At 47.8% G+C, this 20,651-nt stretch overlaps 1 long non-coding RNA gene across 1 annotated transcript; it reads left to right on the top strand.

Annotated features, from left to right (window-relative positions):
* The first annotated feature begins 288 nt into the window (after positions 1-288).
* LOC119948068 lies at positions 289-20,601 on the top strand. The gene is made up of 3 exons (XR_005456621.1): positions 289-413; positions 18,940-19,131; positions 20,067-20,601. It is a non-coding gene; the product is annotated as an uncharacterized LOC119948068 (long non-coding RNA).
* Positions 20,602-20,651: the final 50 nt, after the last annotated feature.

The raw sequence follows: 20,651 nt of genomic DNA, 5'->3' as shown, positions 1-20,651 counted from the left end.
GGGTGCGCGCCCCCGCGCGCGCGCGCCCGCCCGCCTGAGGGTCTTCTCCGCCGCGCCTCCCGACTGGACTAAGTACTTCCGGGTCAGCCCTTCCTCACTTCAGAGCCATCGCGCGCGCGCATGCGCGCGCGCCCCCCTCAGGCTGAGGCGCTTTGTCCAATCAATCAGTCGTATGCGCGCGCGCCCCTTCCCCCCCCCCCCCACTGGACTAAGTACTTCCGGGTCATCCCGCCGCCTCTTCTTTACCTCAGAGCGACCCCTCCCCCCTCCCCGCGCGCGCCCCCTAGGCTGAGGCGCTCTGTCCGTCCGATCAGTCGTATTTATTGAGCGCTTACTGGGTGCAGAGCACTGTGCTAAGCGCTTGGGACGGCCAAGTTGGCCCCTTTCGAGGGTCTCGAATGAGCCGAGTGAAGGTATGTCCACCTCGGCACCTCAGCGTGAGGCTCGGTATTAACGCCGGTTGGGTGCAGAGCCTTGTGAGGATGATGATGAGGATGATGATGGCATTTGTTAAGCGCTTACTATGTGCCAAGCACTGTTCTAAGCGCTGGGGGAGGTTACAAGGTGATCAAGTTGGCCCCCAGGGGGCTCGCGGTTTTAACCCCCATTTCACAGGTGAGGTGACTGAGGCACCGAGAAGGGAAGTGACTTGCCCACGGTCACACAGCTGGCAGTTGGCAGGGCCGGGATTTGAACCCATGATCTCCGACTCCATAATAATAATAATGTTGGCATTTGTTAAGCGCTTACTATGTGCCAAGCACTGTTTTGAGCGCTGGGGGAGGTTACAAGGTGAGCAGGTTGTCCCACAGGGGGCGCACGGTTTTAACCCCCATTTCACAGGTGAGGTGACTGAGGCACCGAGAAGGGAAGTGACTTGCCCACGGTCACACAGCTGGCAGTTGGCAGGGCCGGGATTTGAACCCATGATCTCCGACTCCATAATAATAATAATGTTGGCATTTGTTAAGCGCTTACTATGTGCCAAGCACTGTTCTGAGCGCTGGGGGAGGTTACAAGGTGAGCAGGTTGTCCCACAGGGGGCTCGCGGTTTTAATCCCCATTTCACAGGTGAGGTGACTGAGGCACCGAGAAGGGAAGTGACTTGCCCACGGTCACACAGCTGGCAGTTGGCAGGGCCGGGATTTGAACCCATGATCTCCGACTCCATAATAATGATAATGTTGGCATTTGTTAAGCGCTTACTACGTGCCAAGCACTGTTCTAAGCGTTGGGGGAGGGTACAGGGTGAGCAGGTTGTCCCACAGGGGGCTCGCGGTTTTAACCCCCATTTCACAGGTGAGGTGACTGAGGCACCGAGAAGTGAAGTGACTTGCCCACAGTCACACAGCTGGCAGTTGGCAGGGCCGGGATTTGAACCCATGATCTCCGACTCCATAATAATAATAATGTTGGCATTTGTTAAGCGCTTACTATGTGCCAAGCACTGTTCTGAGCGCTGGGGGAGGTTACAAGGTGAGCAGGTTGTCCCACAGGGGGCTCGCGGTTTTAACCCCCATTTCACAGGTGAGGTGACTGAGGCACCGAGAAGTGAAGTGACTTGCCCACAGTCACACAGCTGGCAGTTGGCAGGGCTGGGATTTGAACCCATGATCTCCGACTCCATAATAATAATAATGTTGGCATTTGTTAAGCGCTTACTATGTGTAAAGCACTGTTCTAAGCGCTGGGGGAGGTTACAAGGTGAGCAGGTTGTCCCACAGGGGACTCGCGGTTTTAACCCCCATTTCACAGGTGAGGTGACTGAGGCACCGAGAAGGGAAGTGACTTGCCCACAGTCACACAGCTGGCAGTTGGCAGGGCCGGGATTTGAACCCATGATCTCCGACTCCATAATAATAATAATGTTGGCATTTGTTAAGCACTTACTGTGTGCAAAGCACTGTTCTAAGAGCTGGAGTGGGGGGATGCAAAGTGATCAGGTTGTCCCATGTGGGGTTCACAGTCTTAATCCCCATTTTACAGATGAGGTGACTGAGGCTCAGAGAAGTTAAGTGACTTGCCTAAGGTCACACAGCAGACATGTGGTGGAGTCGGGATTCGAACCCATGACCTCTGACTCCAAAGCCCGTGCTCTTTCCACTGAGCCATAATGATGATGATGGCATGTATTAAGCGCTTACTACGTGCCAAGCACTGCTCTAAGCCCTTAGAACAGTGCTTGGCACGTAGTAAGCGCTTAATCTTACCTCCTTCCCTTCCCCACAGCACCTGTATATATGTATTTATTGAGCGCTTACTGCTCTGCACACAGTAAGCGCTCAATAAATACGATTGATGATGATGATGATGTTTGTACATATTTATTACTCTATTTTACTTGTACATATCTATTCTATTTTATTTTGTTAGTGTGTTTGGTTTTGTTCTCTGTCTCCCCCTTTTAGACCGTGAGCCCACTGTTGGGTAGAGACTGTCTCTATATGTTGCCAACCTGTACTTCCCAAGCGCTTAGTACAGTGCTCTGCACACAGTAAGTGCTCAATAAATACGATTGATTGATTGAGTAATAAATGCCATCATTATTATTACAAGGCGATCCCATGGGGGGCTCACGGTCTCAATCCCCATTTTCCAGATGAGGGAATTGAGGCCCAGAAAAGTGAAGTGACTTGCCCACAGTCACACAACTGACTGCCCTTCTAGACTGTGAGCCCACTGTTGGGTTGGGACCGTCTCTATATGTTGCCAACTTGGACTTCCCAAGCGCTTAGTACAGTGCTCTGCACACAGTAAGTGCTCAATAAATACAACTGATTGATTGATTGACAAGTGGTGGAGCCGGGATTTGAATCAGTCAATCAATCGTATTTATTGAGCGCTTACTGTGTGCAGAGCACTGTACTAAGCGCTTGGGAAGTACAAGTTGGCAACACATAGAGACAGTCCCTACCCAACAGCGGACTCACAGTCTAAAAGGGGGAGACAGAGAACAAAACCAAACGTACTAACAAAATAAAATAAATAGAATAGATATGTACAAGTAAAATAAATAGAGTAATAAATATGTACAAACATATATACATATATACAGGTGCTGTGGGGAAGGGAAGGAGGTAAGATGGGGGGATGGAGAGGGGGACAAGGGGGAGAGGAAGGAAGGGGCTCAGTCTGGGAAGGCCTCCTAACAGTGCTTGGCACATAGTAAGCGCTTAATAAATGCCATCATCATTATTAAAAGCCGATCCCACGGGGGGCTCACGGCCTCAATCCCCATTTTCCAGATGCGGGAACTGAGGCCCAGAAAAGTGAAGTGACTTGCCCACGGTCACACAACTGACTGCCCTTCTAGACTGTGAGCCCAAATAATAATAATAATAATGATGATGGCATTTTATTAAGCGCTTACTACGTGCCAAGCACTACAGATGACGGAACTGAGGCACATTCATTCATTCGATCGTGTTTACTGGGCGCTTACTGTGTGCACAGCACTGGGCTAAGCGCTTGGGAACGTACAGATCGGCAACAGGTAGAGACTGGCCCTGCCCAAAATGGGCTCACAGGCCAGAGGGGGGAGGAGAAGCGAAGTGACTCGCCCAAGGTCACCCAGCAGACAAGCGGCAGAGCCAGAATTAGAACCCACGATAGAACAGGGTCGGTAGACGCTTTCCCTGCCCACAAGGAGCTTAAAGTTTAGAGGGACAGACGATGTACATAAATTGGGGCTATGGACATAAGGGCTGAGGGGGCGTGCGCTCCTCGGGGTCTGCAGATAGAGCCCGGGCCCTGGGAGTCTGAAGGTCATGAGTTCTAATCCCGGCTCCGCCACCTGTCTGCCGTGTGACCTTGGGTAAGTCACCAATTCTCTGGGCCTCAGTCCCCTCATCTGTAAATGGGGATTGAGACCGTGAGCTCCCACGTGGGACAGGGACCGTGTCCAACCCGATCTGCTTATATCCACCCCAGTGCTTAGTACAGTGCTTGGTGCATAGTAAACGCATAACAAATACCATGATCGTTATTATTCTGCACTCGCAGTCAATCAATCAATCAATCGTATTGAGCGCTTACTGTGTGCAGAGCACTGTACTAAGCGCTTGGGAAGTGCAAGTTGGCAACGTATAGAGACGGTCCCTACCCAACAGTGGGCTCACAGTCTAGAAGGGGGAGACGGAGAACAAAACAAAACATATTAACAAAATAAATAGAATAGAAACGTACAAGTAAAATAAATAAATAGAGTAATAAATACGTACAAACATATACATATATACAGGTGCTGTGGGGAAGGGAAGGAGGTAAGGCGGGGGGGGACATTCATTCATTCATTCCATCGTATTTATTGAGTGCTCACTGTGTGCAGAGCACTGTACTAAGCGCTTGGAAAGTACAATTCAGCAACAAGGAGAGACAATCCCTGCCCTCACCCGGCTCACAGTCCAGAAGAATAATAATGGTATTTGCTAAGCACTTGCCATGTGCTAAGCACTGTTCTTAGCACTGGGGTAGATACAAAGTAATCAGGTTGTCCCACGTGGGGCTCACAGTCTTCATCCCCATTTTACAGATGAGGTAACTGAGGCGCAGAGAAGTAAAGTGACTTGCTCCTTCCTCCCCTTCCCTCTCCTCCTTCTCTTCATGTTCCCCTGGCTCCTCCCCAATCGGCGGTATTTATTGAGCACTTACTGTGTGAGGAGCACTGTACTAAGCGCTCGGAAGAGGGCAAGACAACAGAGCTGGGAGGTGCGTTCCCTGCTGCTGGCCTCCCCACCCTTTCTCTTTTTAGTTCTCTTTCCTAAAACGAGAATGAGCCCAGCGAAACGACAAGTTCTCAGCGGAGAGGCAGGACAGGTTGAGAAACAAAACACTCGTTTTCCTTTATTTTCTTCCCTGTAGGTCAAACTCCTCTAGTGTTTCCGCCCACGCCCCCCCCACCGAAGGTCGGGCGTAGGGGGACCAGGGCTCCGATAAATTCCCTCCACCCCTGGGCCCCTTCTGCACGGAAAGTTTGATCTTTGGCAGGTTCAGGGGGAAAAGGGTCCCCGAGCACGTAAGAGCCTTAGTGAAGTGTTTTCCCTGTCGTACCGAGAGCTTTTTCCTTAATTTCTCTGCCGGGGGTGCAGAAAGAGGCATTTACGTCTCTTCCGTTTAAGCTTACTCTTTCGTTTATCACTTCCGCTCTGTGGAGTTCTACGTCCAAGTTCGGCCTCTCCCGGCATGTACAAAATCAGACCCATTCTTCCGAGAACGTTTTCCATAATTTCTCTGCAGGGGGTGGAGGAAGAGGCATTTATTTCTCTTCCATTTAAGCTTGCTCTTTTGTTTTCAGTTCTTCTTTGCAGGGTTCTACTTCCAAGTTCGGCCTCTCCCGGCACGTACAGAATCGGATTCCTTCTACGGTTTAAAACATCGGTTTTACTTCCCCTGAGTTAGAATTTTTTTCCGCGGTTTTTCTTACGATGACGATGGTATTTGTCAAGCGCTTACTATGTGCCAAGCACCGTTCTAAGCGCTGGGGTCGATACAGGGTCATCAGCTTGTCCCACGTGGGGTTCATTTTCCAGATGAGGGATCTGAGGCCCAGAGAAGGGAAGTGACTAGCCCAAAGTCACACAGCTTACAAGTGGCGGAACCGGGATTGGAACCCACAACCTCCGACTCCCAAGCCCATGCTCTTGCCACTAAGCCACGCTGCTTCCCTTCCCGTTTTCTTATACACTTTTAGCGGCCTGGGGCTCCGATTCTTGTCTTTCCTATCTTCGTCAGTTCTCTCTCTCTTTTTAAAATGGTATTTGTTTCACGCTTACTAGATGCCAGGCACTGTACTAAGTGCTGGGATAGGTACAAGATCATCAGGTTGGACACAGTCTTAATTCCCATTTTACAGATGAGGGAACTGAGGCACAGAGAAGTTGAGCGACTTGCCCAAGGTCTCTTTTTGCTAGTACTAACTTCCATTTGCTTCCTTTCCAATCACAGGGTTACAATGATAGTAATAATAACGATTATTAATATAGTACCTGTTAAGCACTTACTGTGTGCCAAGCACTGTCTTAAGCAGTTCGGAGTTCCAAACGAATCGGGTTGGACAAGTCCCTGTCCCACACGGGGCTCACGGTCTAAGTAGGAGGGAGTAGGATTTAATCCCCATTGTACAGATGGGGTAACTGAGGCACAGAGAAGTCAAGCAACTTGCCCAAGGTCATGTAGCAGACGAGGTATATATTCTCTAAGTTGTAAGGTGTTGGGATACAGCAGGAGTAGATGTAGCACTGGAACTTGCCCATTATGGGAAGGCGGCACTCATCTGTCGATTGCTTTAGAAAAAAAATATTGTAATGACAAAAAGGAAATTAGGGTCCAGTTGAAAGTACAGTTCAAGGAGTGTACTTCTTTGATTATTTATGGGCTTATTTCTCTTTGGAGGCTTTAGATGTTCCTTGCGGTTTTTGTGGGAATTCTTCAGAAGTCACAAAACCCTGGCAAGTGATCGAACTGATTCATGGCTCGGTAAGCATTAGGACGCTATGATGCCAGTCGTAACGTACCCCCTTAAATACTTACTGTCTTCTGGAGTCTGAATGCAGGCAGCAAATTGGCAGCCCGTATTTTAGGGTGGCCGTATAGAAATGGAAGTTCTTGTTCAATGAAAACTACTGATAGTGACCTTGCAGTGAAGGAAGTTCCTCTCCCATATGCTTCGGGTGTCGCCTGCGTGAACTACACCCAGAATCGATCTTTTTTTTTTAAGGCATTTGTTAAGTGCTTACTATGTGCAAGGCGTGGTACTATGTGCTGGGGTAGATCCAAGCTAATCAAGTTGGACACGGTCCGTGTCCCCCATGGGGCTCGCAGTCCGAATCCTCCTTTTTACGGATGAGGTAACTGCGGCCCAGAGAAGTGAAGTGGCTTGCCCAAGGTTACACAGCAGTGCCAGGTAGAGCCAGGATTAGATCTCAGGTCCTCTGACCTGTGCTTGACAAGCATACAAGTATTTACCACTAGAGCGATCAAAATAAATAACTGAGTACACATTATGTGTATGAGGGCCAAGGAGGGACTAAATAAGTTCCTAAGTGCTAGAGTTGGTTGAGGGGATGACTGTGTCTCGGGGTGCTGGGAAATCAATTGGAGAACACTTGGAGGAGATGGAATTTTAGGAGGGATATGGTTTTTTTCTTTCTTTCTTTTTTTTTTAAACCAGAGCTAATGCCAGGATGGTAGCAGTCCGAGTGGAGGGATCACTTCTACCAATTCTGTTGTAGTGTACTCTCCCAAGCACTTAATGCAGTGCTCTGTACACAGTAAGCACTCACTAAATGCCATTGATTGATTGATTGAAGAGGAAGAAGTAGATCCAGGAGATGTCATCCAGGAAGCACTGGCAGGATCTGGCAGTAGACCAAACGGGAGAGTTGAGTGACAGCAAAGAGTCGAGGGTGACACCATGGTTCCAGGCTTCCTGGATGAGGACGATGGCGTGTTGTCAACTTGAGATTAAAACGTTAGGGGAAGAAGTGGTTTTTAGGGGCATGAGGAGGGGTTCCTTTTTAGACGTGCTGAGTTTGAGGTGCCGGCAAGACACCCAAGGTGTCCTGGAGGCAAGAGGGGATGCGGGATTGTAGGTCAGAGGAGAGGTCAGGGCTAAAGAGGTAGTGACAGTAGTAATAATTGCGGTTTCTGTTAACCGCGTACTACGTGTCAAGCGCTCGGGTAGAAACCAACTAACAAGCCTGACACTGCCCCTCTCCGAAGCCGTTTGAGCGGATGAGCTCCCTGGGAGAGGGAGTGGAAAGCGAGAAGCTTGGGGGATGCCCACGGTAACAGGATGAAAGGCGGAGGAGGAGCCAACGGACACAGTAGGTGGTGAGGAACCAAGATTCGGGAGGAAGGTGACGGGGAGATTTGGGACTTCGGAAAGGAGTTGCCGTTTTCGAAGATCTGGTGGGGGCTCTGGGTGTGTGAGTCAATGAGGGAGGACTGGAAGAGTTGCGGAGCAGAAGCCAGAGCCGAGTTAGAGCACGAGAATGTGAATTGGTAGCCTGGATTCCTGCCAACTGCCTTTTAGACTGTGAGCCCACTGTTGGGTAGGGACTGTCTCTATATGTTGCCAATTTGTACTTCCCAAGCGCTTAGTCCAGTGCTCTGCACACAGTAAGCGCTCAATAAATACGATTGATTGATTGATTGCCTTCAGCTGCCCGGGCACTGGAGCGAAAGATGCAGGTTGAGGCGGTGGTCCACGGCGGTGGATTGGAGCTGCGAGAGCAGCGAAGGGATGAGGGGCAAAGGAGTTGAGGTTGATGGAGAGAGTGGAGTTAAGGGAGTGTACTTTTACAGAAACAGAATGCGAAGATCGAAGAGTCTTTCCGGCGATTGGTTTCACACCGCGAACCCATTGCCGGCAGGGAATGTGTCTACTGACTCTGTCGTACTCTCCCAAGCGCTTAGTACAGTGCTCTGCCCACAGTAAGCGCTCAGTAAATACGATTGATTGATTGATCGGACGTTGGGGCGGAGGAAGAGGATCAGAGAAGTGCTCTGATGCTAGTTTCACCTCTGCATCTGTAGACGTGATTGGTTTTAATGAACTTTTAAAATATTTGAACGCTTCCCCGTGTCATCCTCTTCGCTTCCTTCCTCCTCCTCATTAGTAACTCTGTCACCCAGAAGACCCGACAGACCCACGCCATGGTCCCCCTCAGAGAAGGAGAGTCTGGAAAGATAATGGGCTCAGTCGAGGATAGACAGAAGGGGACAGATCGGGAAACGGATGTGCCCCCGAGAAACTCAATGTTTTTTCACATGCAGAAGTAGCAAAATTTTGGCTGGGCCTGTGAGTAAATTTGTATCTGACGTACCCTGCTAGGAAACGGAATGTGAATCTGACGTACCCGACTTGGAAACAAAACATGAATCTGATGTACCCATCTCAGAAACAAAATGTGAATACACTTAGAATTTTTAGGCTTTTCGTGATATTATTTTGCAATATAGGTGTGACTCTTGTGAAAACCGCAAATTGGGGCACAACAACTCCAGATTAATTGAGCCAGAGGGTCCTGGGAACTCACCAGTATCCGCGGCAGCAGGACCTTTGGCCGAGTCTTCTACGTCACTGGCTACCAAGAGGCGAAAATCATGTTTTACGCTTGCGCTCACAAGCAACAGAAAATAACTACTCCCCGAACTGGCTAATTAAAAAATACCACTGCGTTTTCCAAGTTATTCTTGGCGGAAGAATTTCATTATCTTTTGTAGCTGGGAGTCTGGTTACACAGTGGAAACAGCACTGATCTGACAGGTGGTCACCACAGATCATTAATTGCAAACGCTGGCCTGGAGAGATGGGTAACCGCTCTCAGGCCACCTCTCCGGGCAACCAAATGAACGTTGGGAAACTTTTCCCACAGATGGATGGAATTGCACATCCCTATTCACAGTCTGATTTCTGACCTTTTTACAACCTGGCGTACCAGGTGGGACTAACGGGCGAAACAAACATCCTTTTGCCCAAAAGAAAGCTCAATCTCAGGTCTTAGCGCAGACGTTCTTCGCCTTGTTCTCAGAACAGCGAAGGGAGGATTTGCCGCGGCGGTTCCCATCTGGGTTTCCGTCAGTTGAGGGCCTGTGTATATGCTTGTACATATTTATTACTCTATTTTACTTGTACATATCTATTCTATTTATTTTATTTTGTTAGTATGTTTGGTTTTGTTCTCTGTCTCCCCCTTTTAGACTGTGAGCCCACTGTTGGGTAGGGACCGTCTCTATATGTTGCCAACTTGTACTTCCCAAGCGCTTAGCACAGTGCTCTGCACACAGTAAGCGCTCAATAAATAAGATTGATGATGATGATGATGATGGAGCCTCCGTGTGCCCGTTTCCCGTTTGGCCCAAGCAGAGCCATCTGCTCCCATCCTGTTTCCCCAGATCTGGGCACAAATTTGAAATGAAAGCAAATATTATTCATATTTCTCAATCTAGCATCACAACCCATAAGCATTCAACAATGCTAGGGAGGGTAGCGTAGCACAATCAATCGGTAGTATTTATCGAGTACTTACTGCGTACAGAGAGAGCAGTGTGCTAACGAAATGTGATCAATCCTGAAATAAAAATGTGGGCTTTTTTACGCTAAATGGAATTTTTTTTTCCCTAAAGGGTAATAAATATTTTGAAAAGGTACGGACAGATATTGAAACATTTTCCAGTCTGTTTTCTTAGTTTACAGTGTTTGGGTATTAGTGAATTTAGGGAATGCAGGAATACAATTTCCCCAAAGAAGCCGCAAGACGTCTTTCCCGTCTAGCAAAACCACTTTGCACCCTCTCAGACCTTATTTGCACCCGCGTGAAAAGCAGTGCAATTACACAACGCAACTGTGCACTCGCCAGGCTTTGTGAGGTCAGTAGTGTGCTGGTGGGCAATAGTCAATAATCGATCAATCACTGGTATTTATTGAGCACTTACTATGTGCAGAGCACTGTACTAAGCACTTGGGAGAGTACAATAAAACAGAATTAGCAGGTGCATTCCCTGCGGGGAGCAAGACAATAAGTAATTTATAATATGTAATTTAAAGATCGGAACATAAGCGCTGAGCAGTGGGGCTTAGTGGAAAGAGTTGGGGCCTAAGAGTCAGAGGACCTGGGTTCTATCTAATTTGAGCTCCGCCGACTTGTCTGTGGTGTGACCTCGGGCAAGTCACTTCACTGCTCTGTGCCTCAGTTTCCTCCTTTGTAAAATGGAGATTCAGCACCCATTCTCCCTTCTGCTTAGGCTGTGAGCCCCGTGTGGGATCACAGAAGCAGTGTGGCTCAGTGGAAAGAGCCCGGGCTTTGGAGTCAGAGGTCATGGGTTCAAATCCCGGCTCCGCCACTTGTCAGCTGTGTGACTTTGGGCAAGTCACTTGACTTCTCGGGGCCTCAGTTACCTCATCTGTAAAATGGGGATGAAGACTGTGAGCCCCACCTGGGACAACCTGATCACCTTGTATCCCCCCAGCGCTTAGAACAGTGCTTTGCACATAGTAAGCGCTTAATAAATGCCATCATTATTATTATTATTATTATTTTGTATCTACTCCAATGCTTAGAACGGTGCTTGGGTCATAGCACTTAACCAACACCACAATTAAAATATATTGAGCTGCTTGAAAATGCACTGTAATGTCGTACTCTTGCGAGCGCTTAGTACAGTACTTTGCCCACAGCGTTCAGTAATTACGATCGAAAGGATGCAAAGGAAGTCGATAGATGTATGGGGCAATCAGAACCTCTTTGAATTATTCAAAATGGTACCTTTACATCTCATGGGTCACAACTTCTCTGTGCCTCAGTTTCTGCACCTGGAAAATGGGGATTATCCCCCCACGGGGGACAACCTGATGACCTTGAATCTACCCCAGCGCTTAGAACAGTGCTCGGCACATAGTAAGTGCTTAAAAATGCCATCGTTGTTATTATTATTGTTTGTAAATGGAGTTTGCCTTGCAGTTTACTTCGAGCACAGGGTCGGTAGCGGTGGGGACTTGGGTGACGGGCTTCTTAACCCTCACTTAAAAGCGAATCTGGGCATAGTTGTCTACCTGGGTGGTGGTGATCCTGTCCTGAGGTACCCAAGGGTGGCCACGGACAGAAATGGAGCTGGAAAGTGGAAAAGCCCAAAGCGCTCTTTGCCAAGAGGTGTCCATTCTGATGATCGTGGGTTAGGGGGCAAATCTGGAAGCAGGTATTAAACCATTATCCTTCTCGGCACGACTATCGATGTGGTGTCAAATTTGTTTTGCCCCCGGTGAATGGATGGTCAAAAATAGGTGTTTTGGGTGGGAAAGCTCAGTTTAAAAGGCGCACTTTCCCCACGCGAACCCTGCTGTCGCCTGAGTTCTAAAAGTGAGAAATGCTTAGTAGCATGCTCAATCAATCAATCGTATTTATTGAGCGCTTACTGTGTGCAGAGCACTGTACTAAGCGCTTGGGAAGTACAAGTTGGCAACATACAGAGACAGTCCCTACCCAACGGTGGGCTCACAGTCTAAACTGATGTCTCTTGTAGGCTTGTGCAGACCACCGACTGTCTTTGTCGTTCAGGTTTCTCCCCCCCAAACTGGGATGGATGCCACTGACCTTTTGTACGGGGATGTGTGGAAAGGGAATTTGTGCCTGGAAGCGCTTCCAAGCACGTGCCCCAGACAAGGTTCCGCACCTTTATAGTGGTTCCCAACCAAAGGGCGGAGCCTCCCCCTCCACCTGCACTCCTGATCCCACCCTTTGGAATTTTTTCAAAACACTTACCCCCTTCCTTATTCCCTCTCTGACCGCCACTTTCCAGTCATCCCACCCCCACTGCTTTCAACTCGAACATGCCTATGGCCGCCATATCCTAAAAGAACCCTCCCTGACCCCCACAGCTGCATCCCGTTATCACTCCCATCTCCCTCCTGCCATTCCTGTCCAAACTCCTCGAGCGAGTAGTCTACACCCGCTGCTTCCACTTCCTCTCCTCCGATTCTCTCCTTGACCGCCTCCAATCTGGTATCCACCCCTTTCACTCCAGTGACCTCCTTCTTGACAAATCCGACAGCCTCTACTCCATCCTAATCGTCCCCGACCTCTCAGCTGCCTTCCACCCTGTGGACCACCCCCTACTCCTAAAAACATCATCTAACCTAGGCTTTACTGACACCGTCCAATCCCGCTTCTCCTGTCTGTCCGGCCGTTCCTTCTCAATCTCCTTCGCAGGTTCCTCTGCTTATAATAATAATAATAATAATGGCATTTATTAAGCGCTTACTACGTGCAAAGCACCGTTCTAAGCTCTGCTTCCCGCCCTGTGACAGCGGGAGGTCCTCAAAGCTCAGTCTGGGTCCCCTTCCTTTCTCCCCCTATACCCACTCCCTTGGAAAACGCATTTGCTCCCACGGCTTCAACTTGCATCTAAGTGCGGATGATTATCAGATCTACCTTTTACCAGCCCTGATCTCTCTCCCCTGCAATCTCGCATTTCCTCTTGCTTTACAGGACATCTCTGATAATAATAATAATAATAATAATAATAATAATAATAATAATGATGATGATGATGGTACTTGTTAAGCGCTTACTATGTGCCAAGCCCCGTTCTAAGTGCTGGGGTGCGTACAAGGCGATCAGGTTGGACACAGTCCCTGTCCCACATGGGGCTCACCATCTCAGTCCCCATTTTACAGATGAGGTAACTGAGGCCCCGAAAAGTGAAGCGGCTTGCCCAAGGTCACACAGCAGACAAGTGGCGGAGCCGGCATTAGAACCCACGGCCCCTGGCTCCCAAGCCCGCGCTCTTGCCACTAGACCCTGCTGTTTCCCTTCTCTACTCAGATCACCCACTTGTACCTCATAATTAACACATCAAAACAGAACTCATATTTGCACCCAAACCCTGCCCTCACCCTGTAGAGAACACCACTGTCCTCCCCGTCCCTAAAGTCTGTATTCTCGGCATTGTCCTCGACTCATCTTCCTCATTCAGCCCACGTGCTCAGCATTATCCGTTCGTTCATTCAATCAATCATATTTATTGAGCGCTTACTGTGTGCAGAGCACCGTACCAAGGCTTGGGAAGTACAAGTCGGCAACATATATTGACGGTCCCTCCCCAACAACGGGCTCCCTGTTTGTACCTAACACCCACCCCTTCCTCTCCATCCAAATCTACCATCCTGATCCAAGCACTTATCAATCAATCAATCAATCGTATTTATTGAGCGCTTACTATGGGCAGAGCACTGTACTAAGCGCTTGGGAAGTACAAATTGGCAACACATAGAGACAGTCCCTACCCAACAATAATAATAATAATAACTTATAATAATAATAATAATAATAATGGCATGTGCAAAGCACTGTTCTAAGCCCTGGGGAGGTTACAAGGTGATCCGGTTGTCCCACGGGGGGCTTACAGTCTTAATCCCCATTTTACAGATGAGGTAACTGAGGCCCGGAGAAGTTAAGTGACTTATCGCTGACCCGCCCGCCTCCTGTCCCTCTCCACTCCAGGCCGTGCTTCACACTACTGCCAGATCATTTTTTTTTCTAAAATAACCTTCAGCCCACCCCTTCCCTCAGGAACATCCAGCGGTTGCTCAGCCACCTCCTCATCAATCAATCAGTCAATCGTTATTTATTGAGCGCTTACTGCGTGCAGAGCACTGTACTAAGCGCTTGGGAAGTACAATTTGGCAACATATAGAGATGGTCCCTACCCAACAGCGGGCTCACAGTCTAGAATCAAGCAGAAATGCCTTGCTGTCCGCATTAAAGCGCTCGATGGCTTCCCCCCTTCCACCTCACCTAGCTGATTTCCCACTACAGCCCAGCCCGCACAGCTCGCTTCTCCAACGCGAGCTTGCTCCTCTGTCTCCCCCCGCAACCGCTTGCTCCCGTGCTCTCTCTGGCCTGGAACTCCCTCCCGCTTTCGCATCTGACAGGCTACCACCCTCCCCACCTTCAAAGCCTTAATCAATCAATCAGTCAATCGTATTTATTGAGCGCTTACTGTGTGCAGAGCACTGTACTAAGCGCTTGGGAAGTACAAGTTGGCAACATATAGAGACAGTCCCTACCCAACATACTAACAAAATGAAATAAATAGAATAGATATGTACAAGTAAAAGAAATAAATAAATAGAGTAATAAATATGTACAAACATTATCATCAGAGATCATATTTATTAATAAAATCACTGCTCCTCCAAGAGGCCTTCCCTGCCTGAGCCCTCATTTCCCCTCGTGCGCTTGGATCTGTACCCTTTAAGGCCTAGATATTCATCCCACCTTCAGCCCCGCTGCACTTAACGTATAGATCTGTAATTTATTCAGCTATACGTCTGTCTTGTGTCTGTTAATGTCCGTCTTCCCCTCTTCGTGGACAGGGAACGTGTCGGCCGACTCTGTTGCACTCTCCCAAGCGCTTAGCACATGCTCTGCCGACAGTAAGCGCTCAATAAATGCTATTGATTGGTTTACTGATAGCATAACAATCTTGTACTTGCTAGGCCCGAGGGGCAGGGGCGTACATCTTTTTTTCCCTCTTTTTTCAGTCTCCCCGTACTTTAGTACACCCAGTTCTGCCAGAACACTTGTTTTCACTACACATTTTGGATAGAATGTGATGGCAGAAATATGAAATGTTCTTCCAAAACTGTGCATCTGTCAGGAAGCAGTGCGGTGCCGTTTGGGAAGAGAGAGTTGTGCCGCGTGTACACGGTGTCGGACATAACAATAATAATAATAATAATGATGGCATTTATTAAGCGCTTACTATGTGCAGAGCACTGTTCTAAGCGCTGGGGGGGATACAAGGTGATCAAGTTGTCCCACGTGGGGCTCACAGTCTTAATCCCCATTTTACAGATGAGGGAACTCAGGCGCAGAGAAGTTAAGTGACTTGCCCAAGGTCACACAGCAGACGTGGTGGAGTCGGGATTCGAACCCGTGACCTCTGACTCCAGAGCCCGGGCTCTTTCCACTGAGCCACGCTGTGTGTGGTACACCGTGAGTCGGGGGGATCTGCAAAAATGGGAGAATGAATGGCGTGGATTTTCACCCTATAGGGGCAGGGGGTAGAATTGGAATCAACGTGCTTGTGTGTGTGCTCGTATAGGGATTTTTGAGAAGATAAATAGGTCCCTATCAATTTTGATGGTAAATTGAAAATCTTCTCTCACTAGGCTCACGGAGGATAAAATATTGGCTGCAATAAGCACCCAGGGCAGAATTTCATCGATCAATTCTAGTGTCCACAGAACCAATTCTGTGTTTATAATCTGCGTTGCCACAGAAGTTAACATTTAGTGAATTTCACAAAAAATGCAGGAGCCTGATTGTTTAGTTACCATACTGGGCTGATAGTCCAGTTAAGACTCAGAGTTTGTCATCATTATCGGAGTCAGGAGCAGCAATATTTAATGAATGCCTCAGAGAACGTAGAAAACATAAGCCTTGCCTTCAGGGAATTTACAATTTAATAAGTGAGGTGGGTCAAAAGATAAAAACGGGACCATCCCGTTATTATTATTTATTATATTAAAATGCCAGTGCCCGAAATCTCTAAGTACAAACAACAATCCATCATATTTATTGAGCCCTCACTGTGTAGCGAGCCCTGCACTGAGCACTTGGGAGAGTGCAGTATAACCGAGTCGGTAGACGTGTTCCCGGCCCACAAGGAGCTTACAGTCTAGAGGGGCAGGCAGACATTAAAGTAGAAACAAAACTATATGCCACAATTTACAGCGCTATAAAGAGGTGTTGCGGCAGCTGGAGGGGGCTTCAGGTAAAGGGGCGTTAACCTCGGAAGACTTCATGCGGGAGGTGGGTTTCTAGTAGAGCTTTGGTGAAGAAAAGAGGGAGCTCCATTTTGTGAAGTGTCTTATCGTCTGCTGCCGAGTCGCCTCCGACCCGTAGCGACTGCTCGGACACATCTCTCCCAGAACGGCCCACCTCCATCCGCGGTCGTTCCGCTAGTGGATCCAGAGAGTTTTCTCGGTCAAGATACGGAAGTGGTTTACCGTGGCCTTCTTGTGAAGTGTAGGGTGTTGTAAATTTCTTTGAATAGTATTTATTGAGTGCCTTCTGGGTGCATGCCTCAGTGCTGCTACAGCCCAGTTAACGCTCTCTATTGGTTCCGTGAAAACAGAGGGTTAAGCCAGAAAGGGCTAAATGGAATATAAGTTTCCCAAGGGAAATAACGTAAAATGTATTAATGCAGTCCCAAGATTCAAAAAAAAGACCAAAAGAATAGAGATCATCATCATCATCAATCGTATTGAGCGCTTACTATGTGCAGAGCACTGTACTAAGCGCTTGGGAAGTACAAATTGGCAACATATAGAGACAGTCCCTACCCAACAGTGGGCTCACAGTCTAAAAGGGGGAGACAGGGAACAAAACCAAACATACAAAATAAAATAAATAGAATAGATATGTACAAGTAAAATAGAGTAATAAATATGTACAAACATATATACATATATACAGGTGCTGTGGGGAAGGGAAGGAGGTAAGATGGGGGGATGGAGAGGGGGATGGGGGGAGAGGAAGGAAGGGGCTCAGTCTGGGAAGGCCTCCTGGAGGAGATGTATTTTAAAATGATAAAAGGAAACAGTGAATCACCCAATTCTCATCTAACCTTGGCATTACGTTTTTGCAAAGCCCTATGTTAGGGAGAGCTCACTCTGCGAGAAATACTCACCCGTTCTGATGCTTTACACAAGCACACAACCATTTCCCTTGACACGGCAGTGCTCTGTCCATGCAGGCTTGCGGTGCGTGAATTAATATTCCCTAACAAAATGCTACGGGCCGCTGCTGCTACTTTTGCCTGTTCGTAGCTGTTATTTTCAGGTATTCAGATGCTGTTGTCTAAATTTCCATTCGCGGGAAAAGCAAAGTTCCCGTTTTGGGTTTTGAAATGACTGCATCAGCCTCCCCACTAACCGCCCTGCCTTCTGCCTCTTCCCACTCCAGTCCGTACTTCTCTCTGCTGCCTGCGTCATTTTTCTGAAAAAAAGGTATCCAGTCCAGGCCTCCCCACTCGTCAAGAACCTCTGGTGAACCACTTCCACGTCAAACGGAAACTCCTTACCGTCGGCTGCAAAGCCCTCCATCAGCTCTTCCCCCTTCTATCTGATTCCCTACTAGGAGCCATCGTGCACTCTTCAGTCGATCAAGTGATCGGTCAGTCATATTTACCGAGTGCTAACTGTGCGCAGAGCACTGGACTAAGCGCTTTGGAGAGTACCGGACAACAGAGTTGGTAGACACGTTCCCTGCCCACAACGAGCTTACAGTCTAGCGCTTCATTCCTCCAACACCAACTTATTGTACCTCAGTCTCTCCGTCTCACCCCCTGCCCCTTCTTATAGGACGGATCACCACTCTCCCCACCTTCAAAGCCTGCTTAAAATCCACACCTTCCCCGACCAAGTCCTCATTTTCCCTACTCCCTCTCCCGTCTGCATCGCTTATGCGCTTGGCTCCGTCCCCTCTAAGTACTTAATAATAATAATTGGCATTTGTTAAGCGCTTACTGTGTGCAAAGCACTGTTCTAAGCTCTGGGGAGGATACAGGGTGATCAGGTTGTCCCACGTGGGGCTCACAGTCTTAGTCCCCATTTTACAGATGAGGTAACTGAGGCCCAGAGAAGTTAAGTGACTTGCCCAAGATCACACAGCAGACATGTGGTGAAGTCAGGATTCGAACCCATGACCTCTGACTCCAAAGCCTGTGCTCTTTCCACTGAGCCACGCTGCTTCTGTACTTGATATTTACCCCACCCCCCAGCACTTCCGGCCATATCCATTTATTTCTTTATATTAATGTCCGTCTCCCCCTGTAGACCCTAAGCTCCCCGTGGGCAGGGAACATGTCTACCCACTCTGTTGTACTCTCCCAAGCGCTTAGTGCGGTGCTCTGTGCACAGTAAGTGCTCGGTAAATACCACTGATGGATAAGCGCTTAGCGCGCAGTGCTCTGCACACAGTAAGCGCTCGATAAATACGATTGAATGAATTGAATGACTGCCGGACTACGTGGGCAGCGCGTCAACTATTCTGGGCGATAACCCATTGTCGGAATGGTGAATCTTGGCTGGGCGATCACACCATCATCATCAATCGTATTTATTGAGCGCTTACTGTGTGCAGAGCACTGTACTAAGCGCTTGGGAAGTACAAATTGGCAACATAATCACACGGCTCAGTCGTGAGCGAACACAGCTGAAAGTCACCATTTGGACCATAATTAGGATGCAGGACTACACGGACACGACTACGACTCTAGGATCAACTTTGGTGGAAAACCGCTTTCCTGGTTTTTTCTATAGAACGGGTTATTTTCCAGATAAAATGCTAGTTGGACATTTTTGTGCTCAACTGGTATTAAAATGACTAATCCTTTCCACACGGTATTCATCTAGTCGTAATTCGTTTTCAGTGACGGTGTCATTTCCTACCTGAACGTCAAGTACCAGTCCATCCGGTAGACTTCACGGAGCAAAGGGAAGCTGGGTGGAACGAGAACCGGAGCTTGAAATAGCCGTTCAGCGCAGCTTCCTCATTGCATTTTATTTATGCCGAATTAGAGAAGAAACGGGAGTTCTCTCAAGAAGCCAGGTCTTTGATTCCGGTAAGATGTTCAGCTTTAGGATATTGTGCCAGCAGGACCGTAGCACGTTTCTTTTTTCAGTCAAGGAGTGAAGCGTCTACCTTCTTGCATTCATTTGGGATCTCCTCGTTTTCCCCTTGCGCTTGCAGGCTTTTTGAATTGGGGGCAAATTTAGGACAGTTTGATTTCGAAAGCCACCGCCGAGGGAAATATCACAGAGACATTTTACTATCATGGTTTCTTAGTATTGTAGAGAGTGTAAGGTGTACCTCAGTCTGCCCCTTCTAGACTGTGAGCCCACTGTTGGGTCGGGACCGTCTCCCTATGTTGCCAACTTGTACTTCCCAAGCGCTTAGTACGGTGCTCTGCACACAGTAAGCGCTCAGTAAATACGATTGGATGAATGAATGAACACCAGCGGGCTACTGGAAATGGTTTCAGCGAGGGAAGGTACCAAATGGTTAAAAGAGAAACGGAAATGCTGGAAAAGAGAAGCAAACCTCATACCAAAATGGGCAGAGGAATTGCAGATAGTTGCTGGAAAATGCCACATACTTTCCACACCGGAGGTAGCGTGACGAAGAACTGTAGATGCCGGGTTTGGGGTGATTTGGCAAAATGTTTACCTTCCTCTCCTTCCTTTCAAAAAATGAAGACGCTGTGCCAGATAGTTTATTGGGTTTTGTACACAGGGGAAAAAAAAAAGTCCTGTTCAGGTTTTCTTATTGTCTTTTCATGTTCTTCAGCTGATGCTCAGCCAATTTTTAGAATTGTAATGACAGAAACAACCCCAATCGTTGCTAACTGAATTGCACGGTGCATACCCAGATTTTTGCCTACATTTACTAATCTATAGTCATTTCATTACCAAAATTTTAAATAAAACGACGCAGTTGCATTTTAGTCTACATTGGTCCATACATTTTGTATTTACGTATGTTTTTATTTCCATCAAGATCCACTTTTGATCTGGAGCAGTTCCAGCAACACGTACATTTTGTTTGTAACTCAGATTTGACTCCATCTATCTACCCACCGAGCAGGGCAAGATGCTTTTTGGTTGCCACCGATTATAATATGCCTTTAAACCAACAGACCGTGCACGGTCAACGGAATCAACTGATGTAAGTCTGTCTAGTAAAACCAGTTTTCCTTCGATTTTTCCACCAGTTTTTACTTAAAGGGAGTGACCGCTCTTTTGTTAAAAGTATACCCCATAATCGTTGTGTGGTTGCTGGCCAAGGAAGGCAACAAAGAAAGGGCTCTTGTTTTTGATACTGAAGTGATTTTAGGGGAATATGCGAAAACGTGCCATACTCCAGATTAATAATGACTTTTTCCTATTCTAAACACAGATGGAGTTCAGTGTTCCCAGACTTTCTATTGTAGAAATTGGATTTTAAAATTAAACTTTCCCCCACCATCAATATCAGCGTTTACTGAGTACCTATAGCGTGCAGAACACTGTACTAGGCCCTTAGGAGCAACCAAAAAAAGGGGAATCAATCAATCAATCAATCATTCAATCGTATTTATTGAGC

This window comes from Tachyglossus aculeatus, chromosome X4, assembly GCF_015852505.1.
Source record: "Tachyglossus aculeatus isolate mTacAcu1 chromosome X4, mTacAcu1.pri, whole genome shotgun sequence".
NCBI classification, from domain to species: domain Eukaryota; kingdom Metazoa; phylum Chordata; class Mammalia; order Monotremata; family Tachyglossidae; genus Tachyglossus; species Tachyglossus aculeatus.
This window is presented reverse-complemented; position numbering and strand designations above follow the sequence as displayed.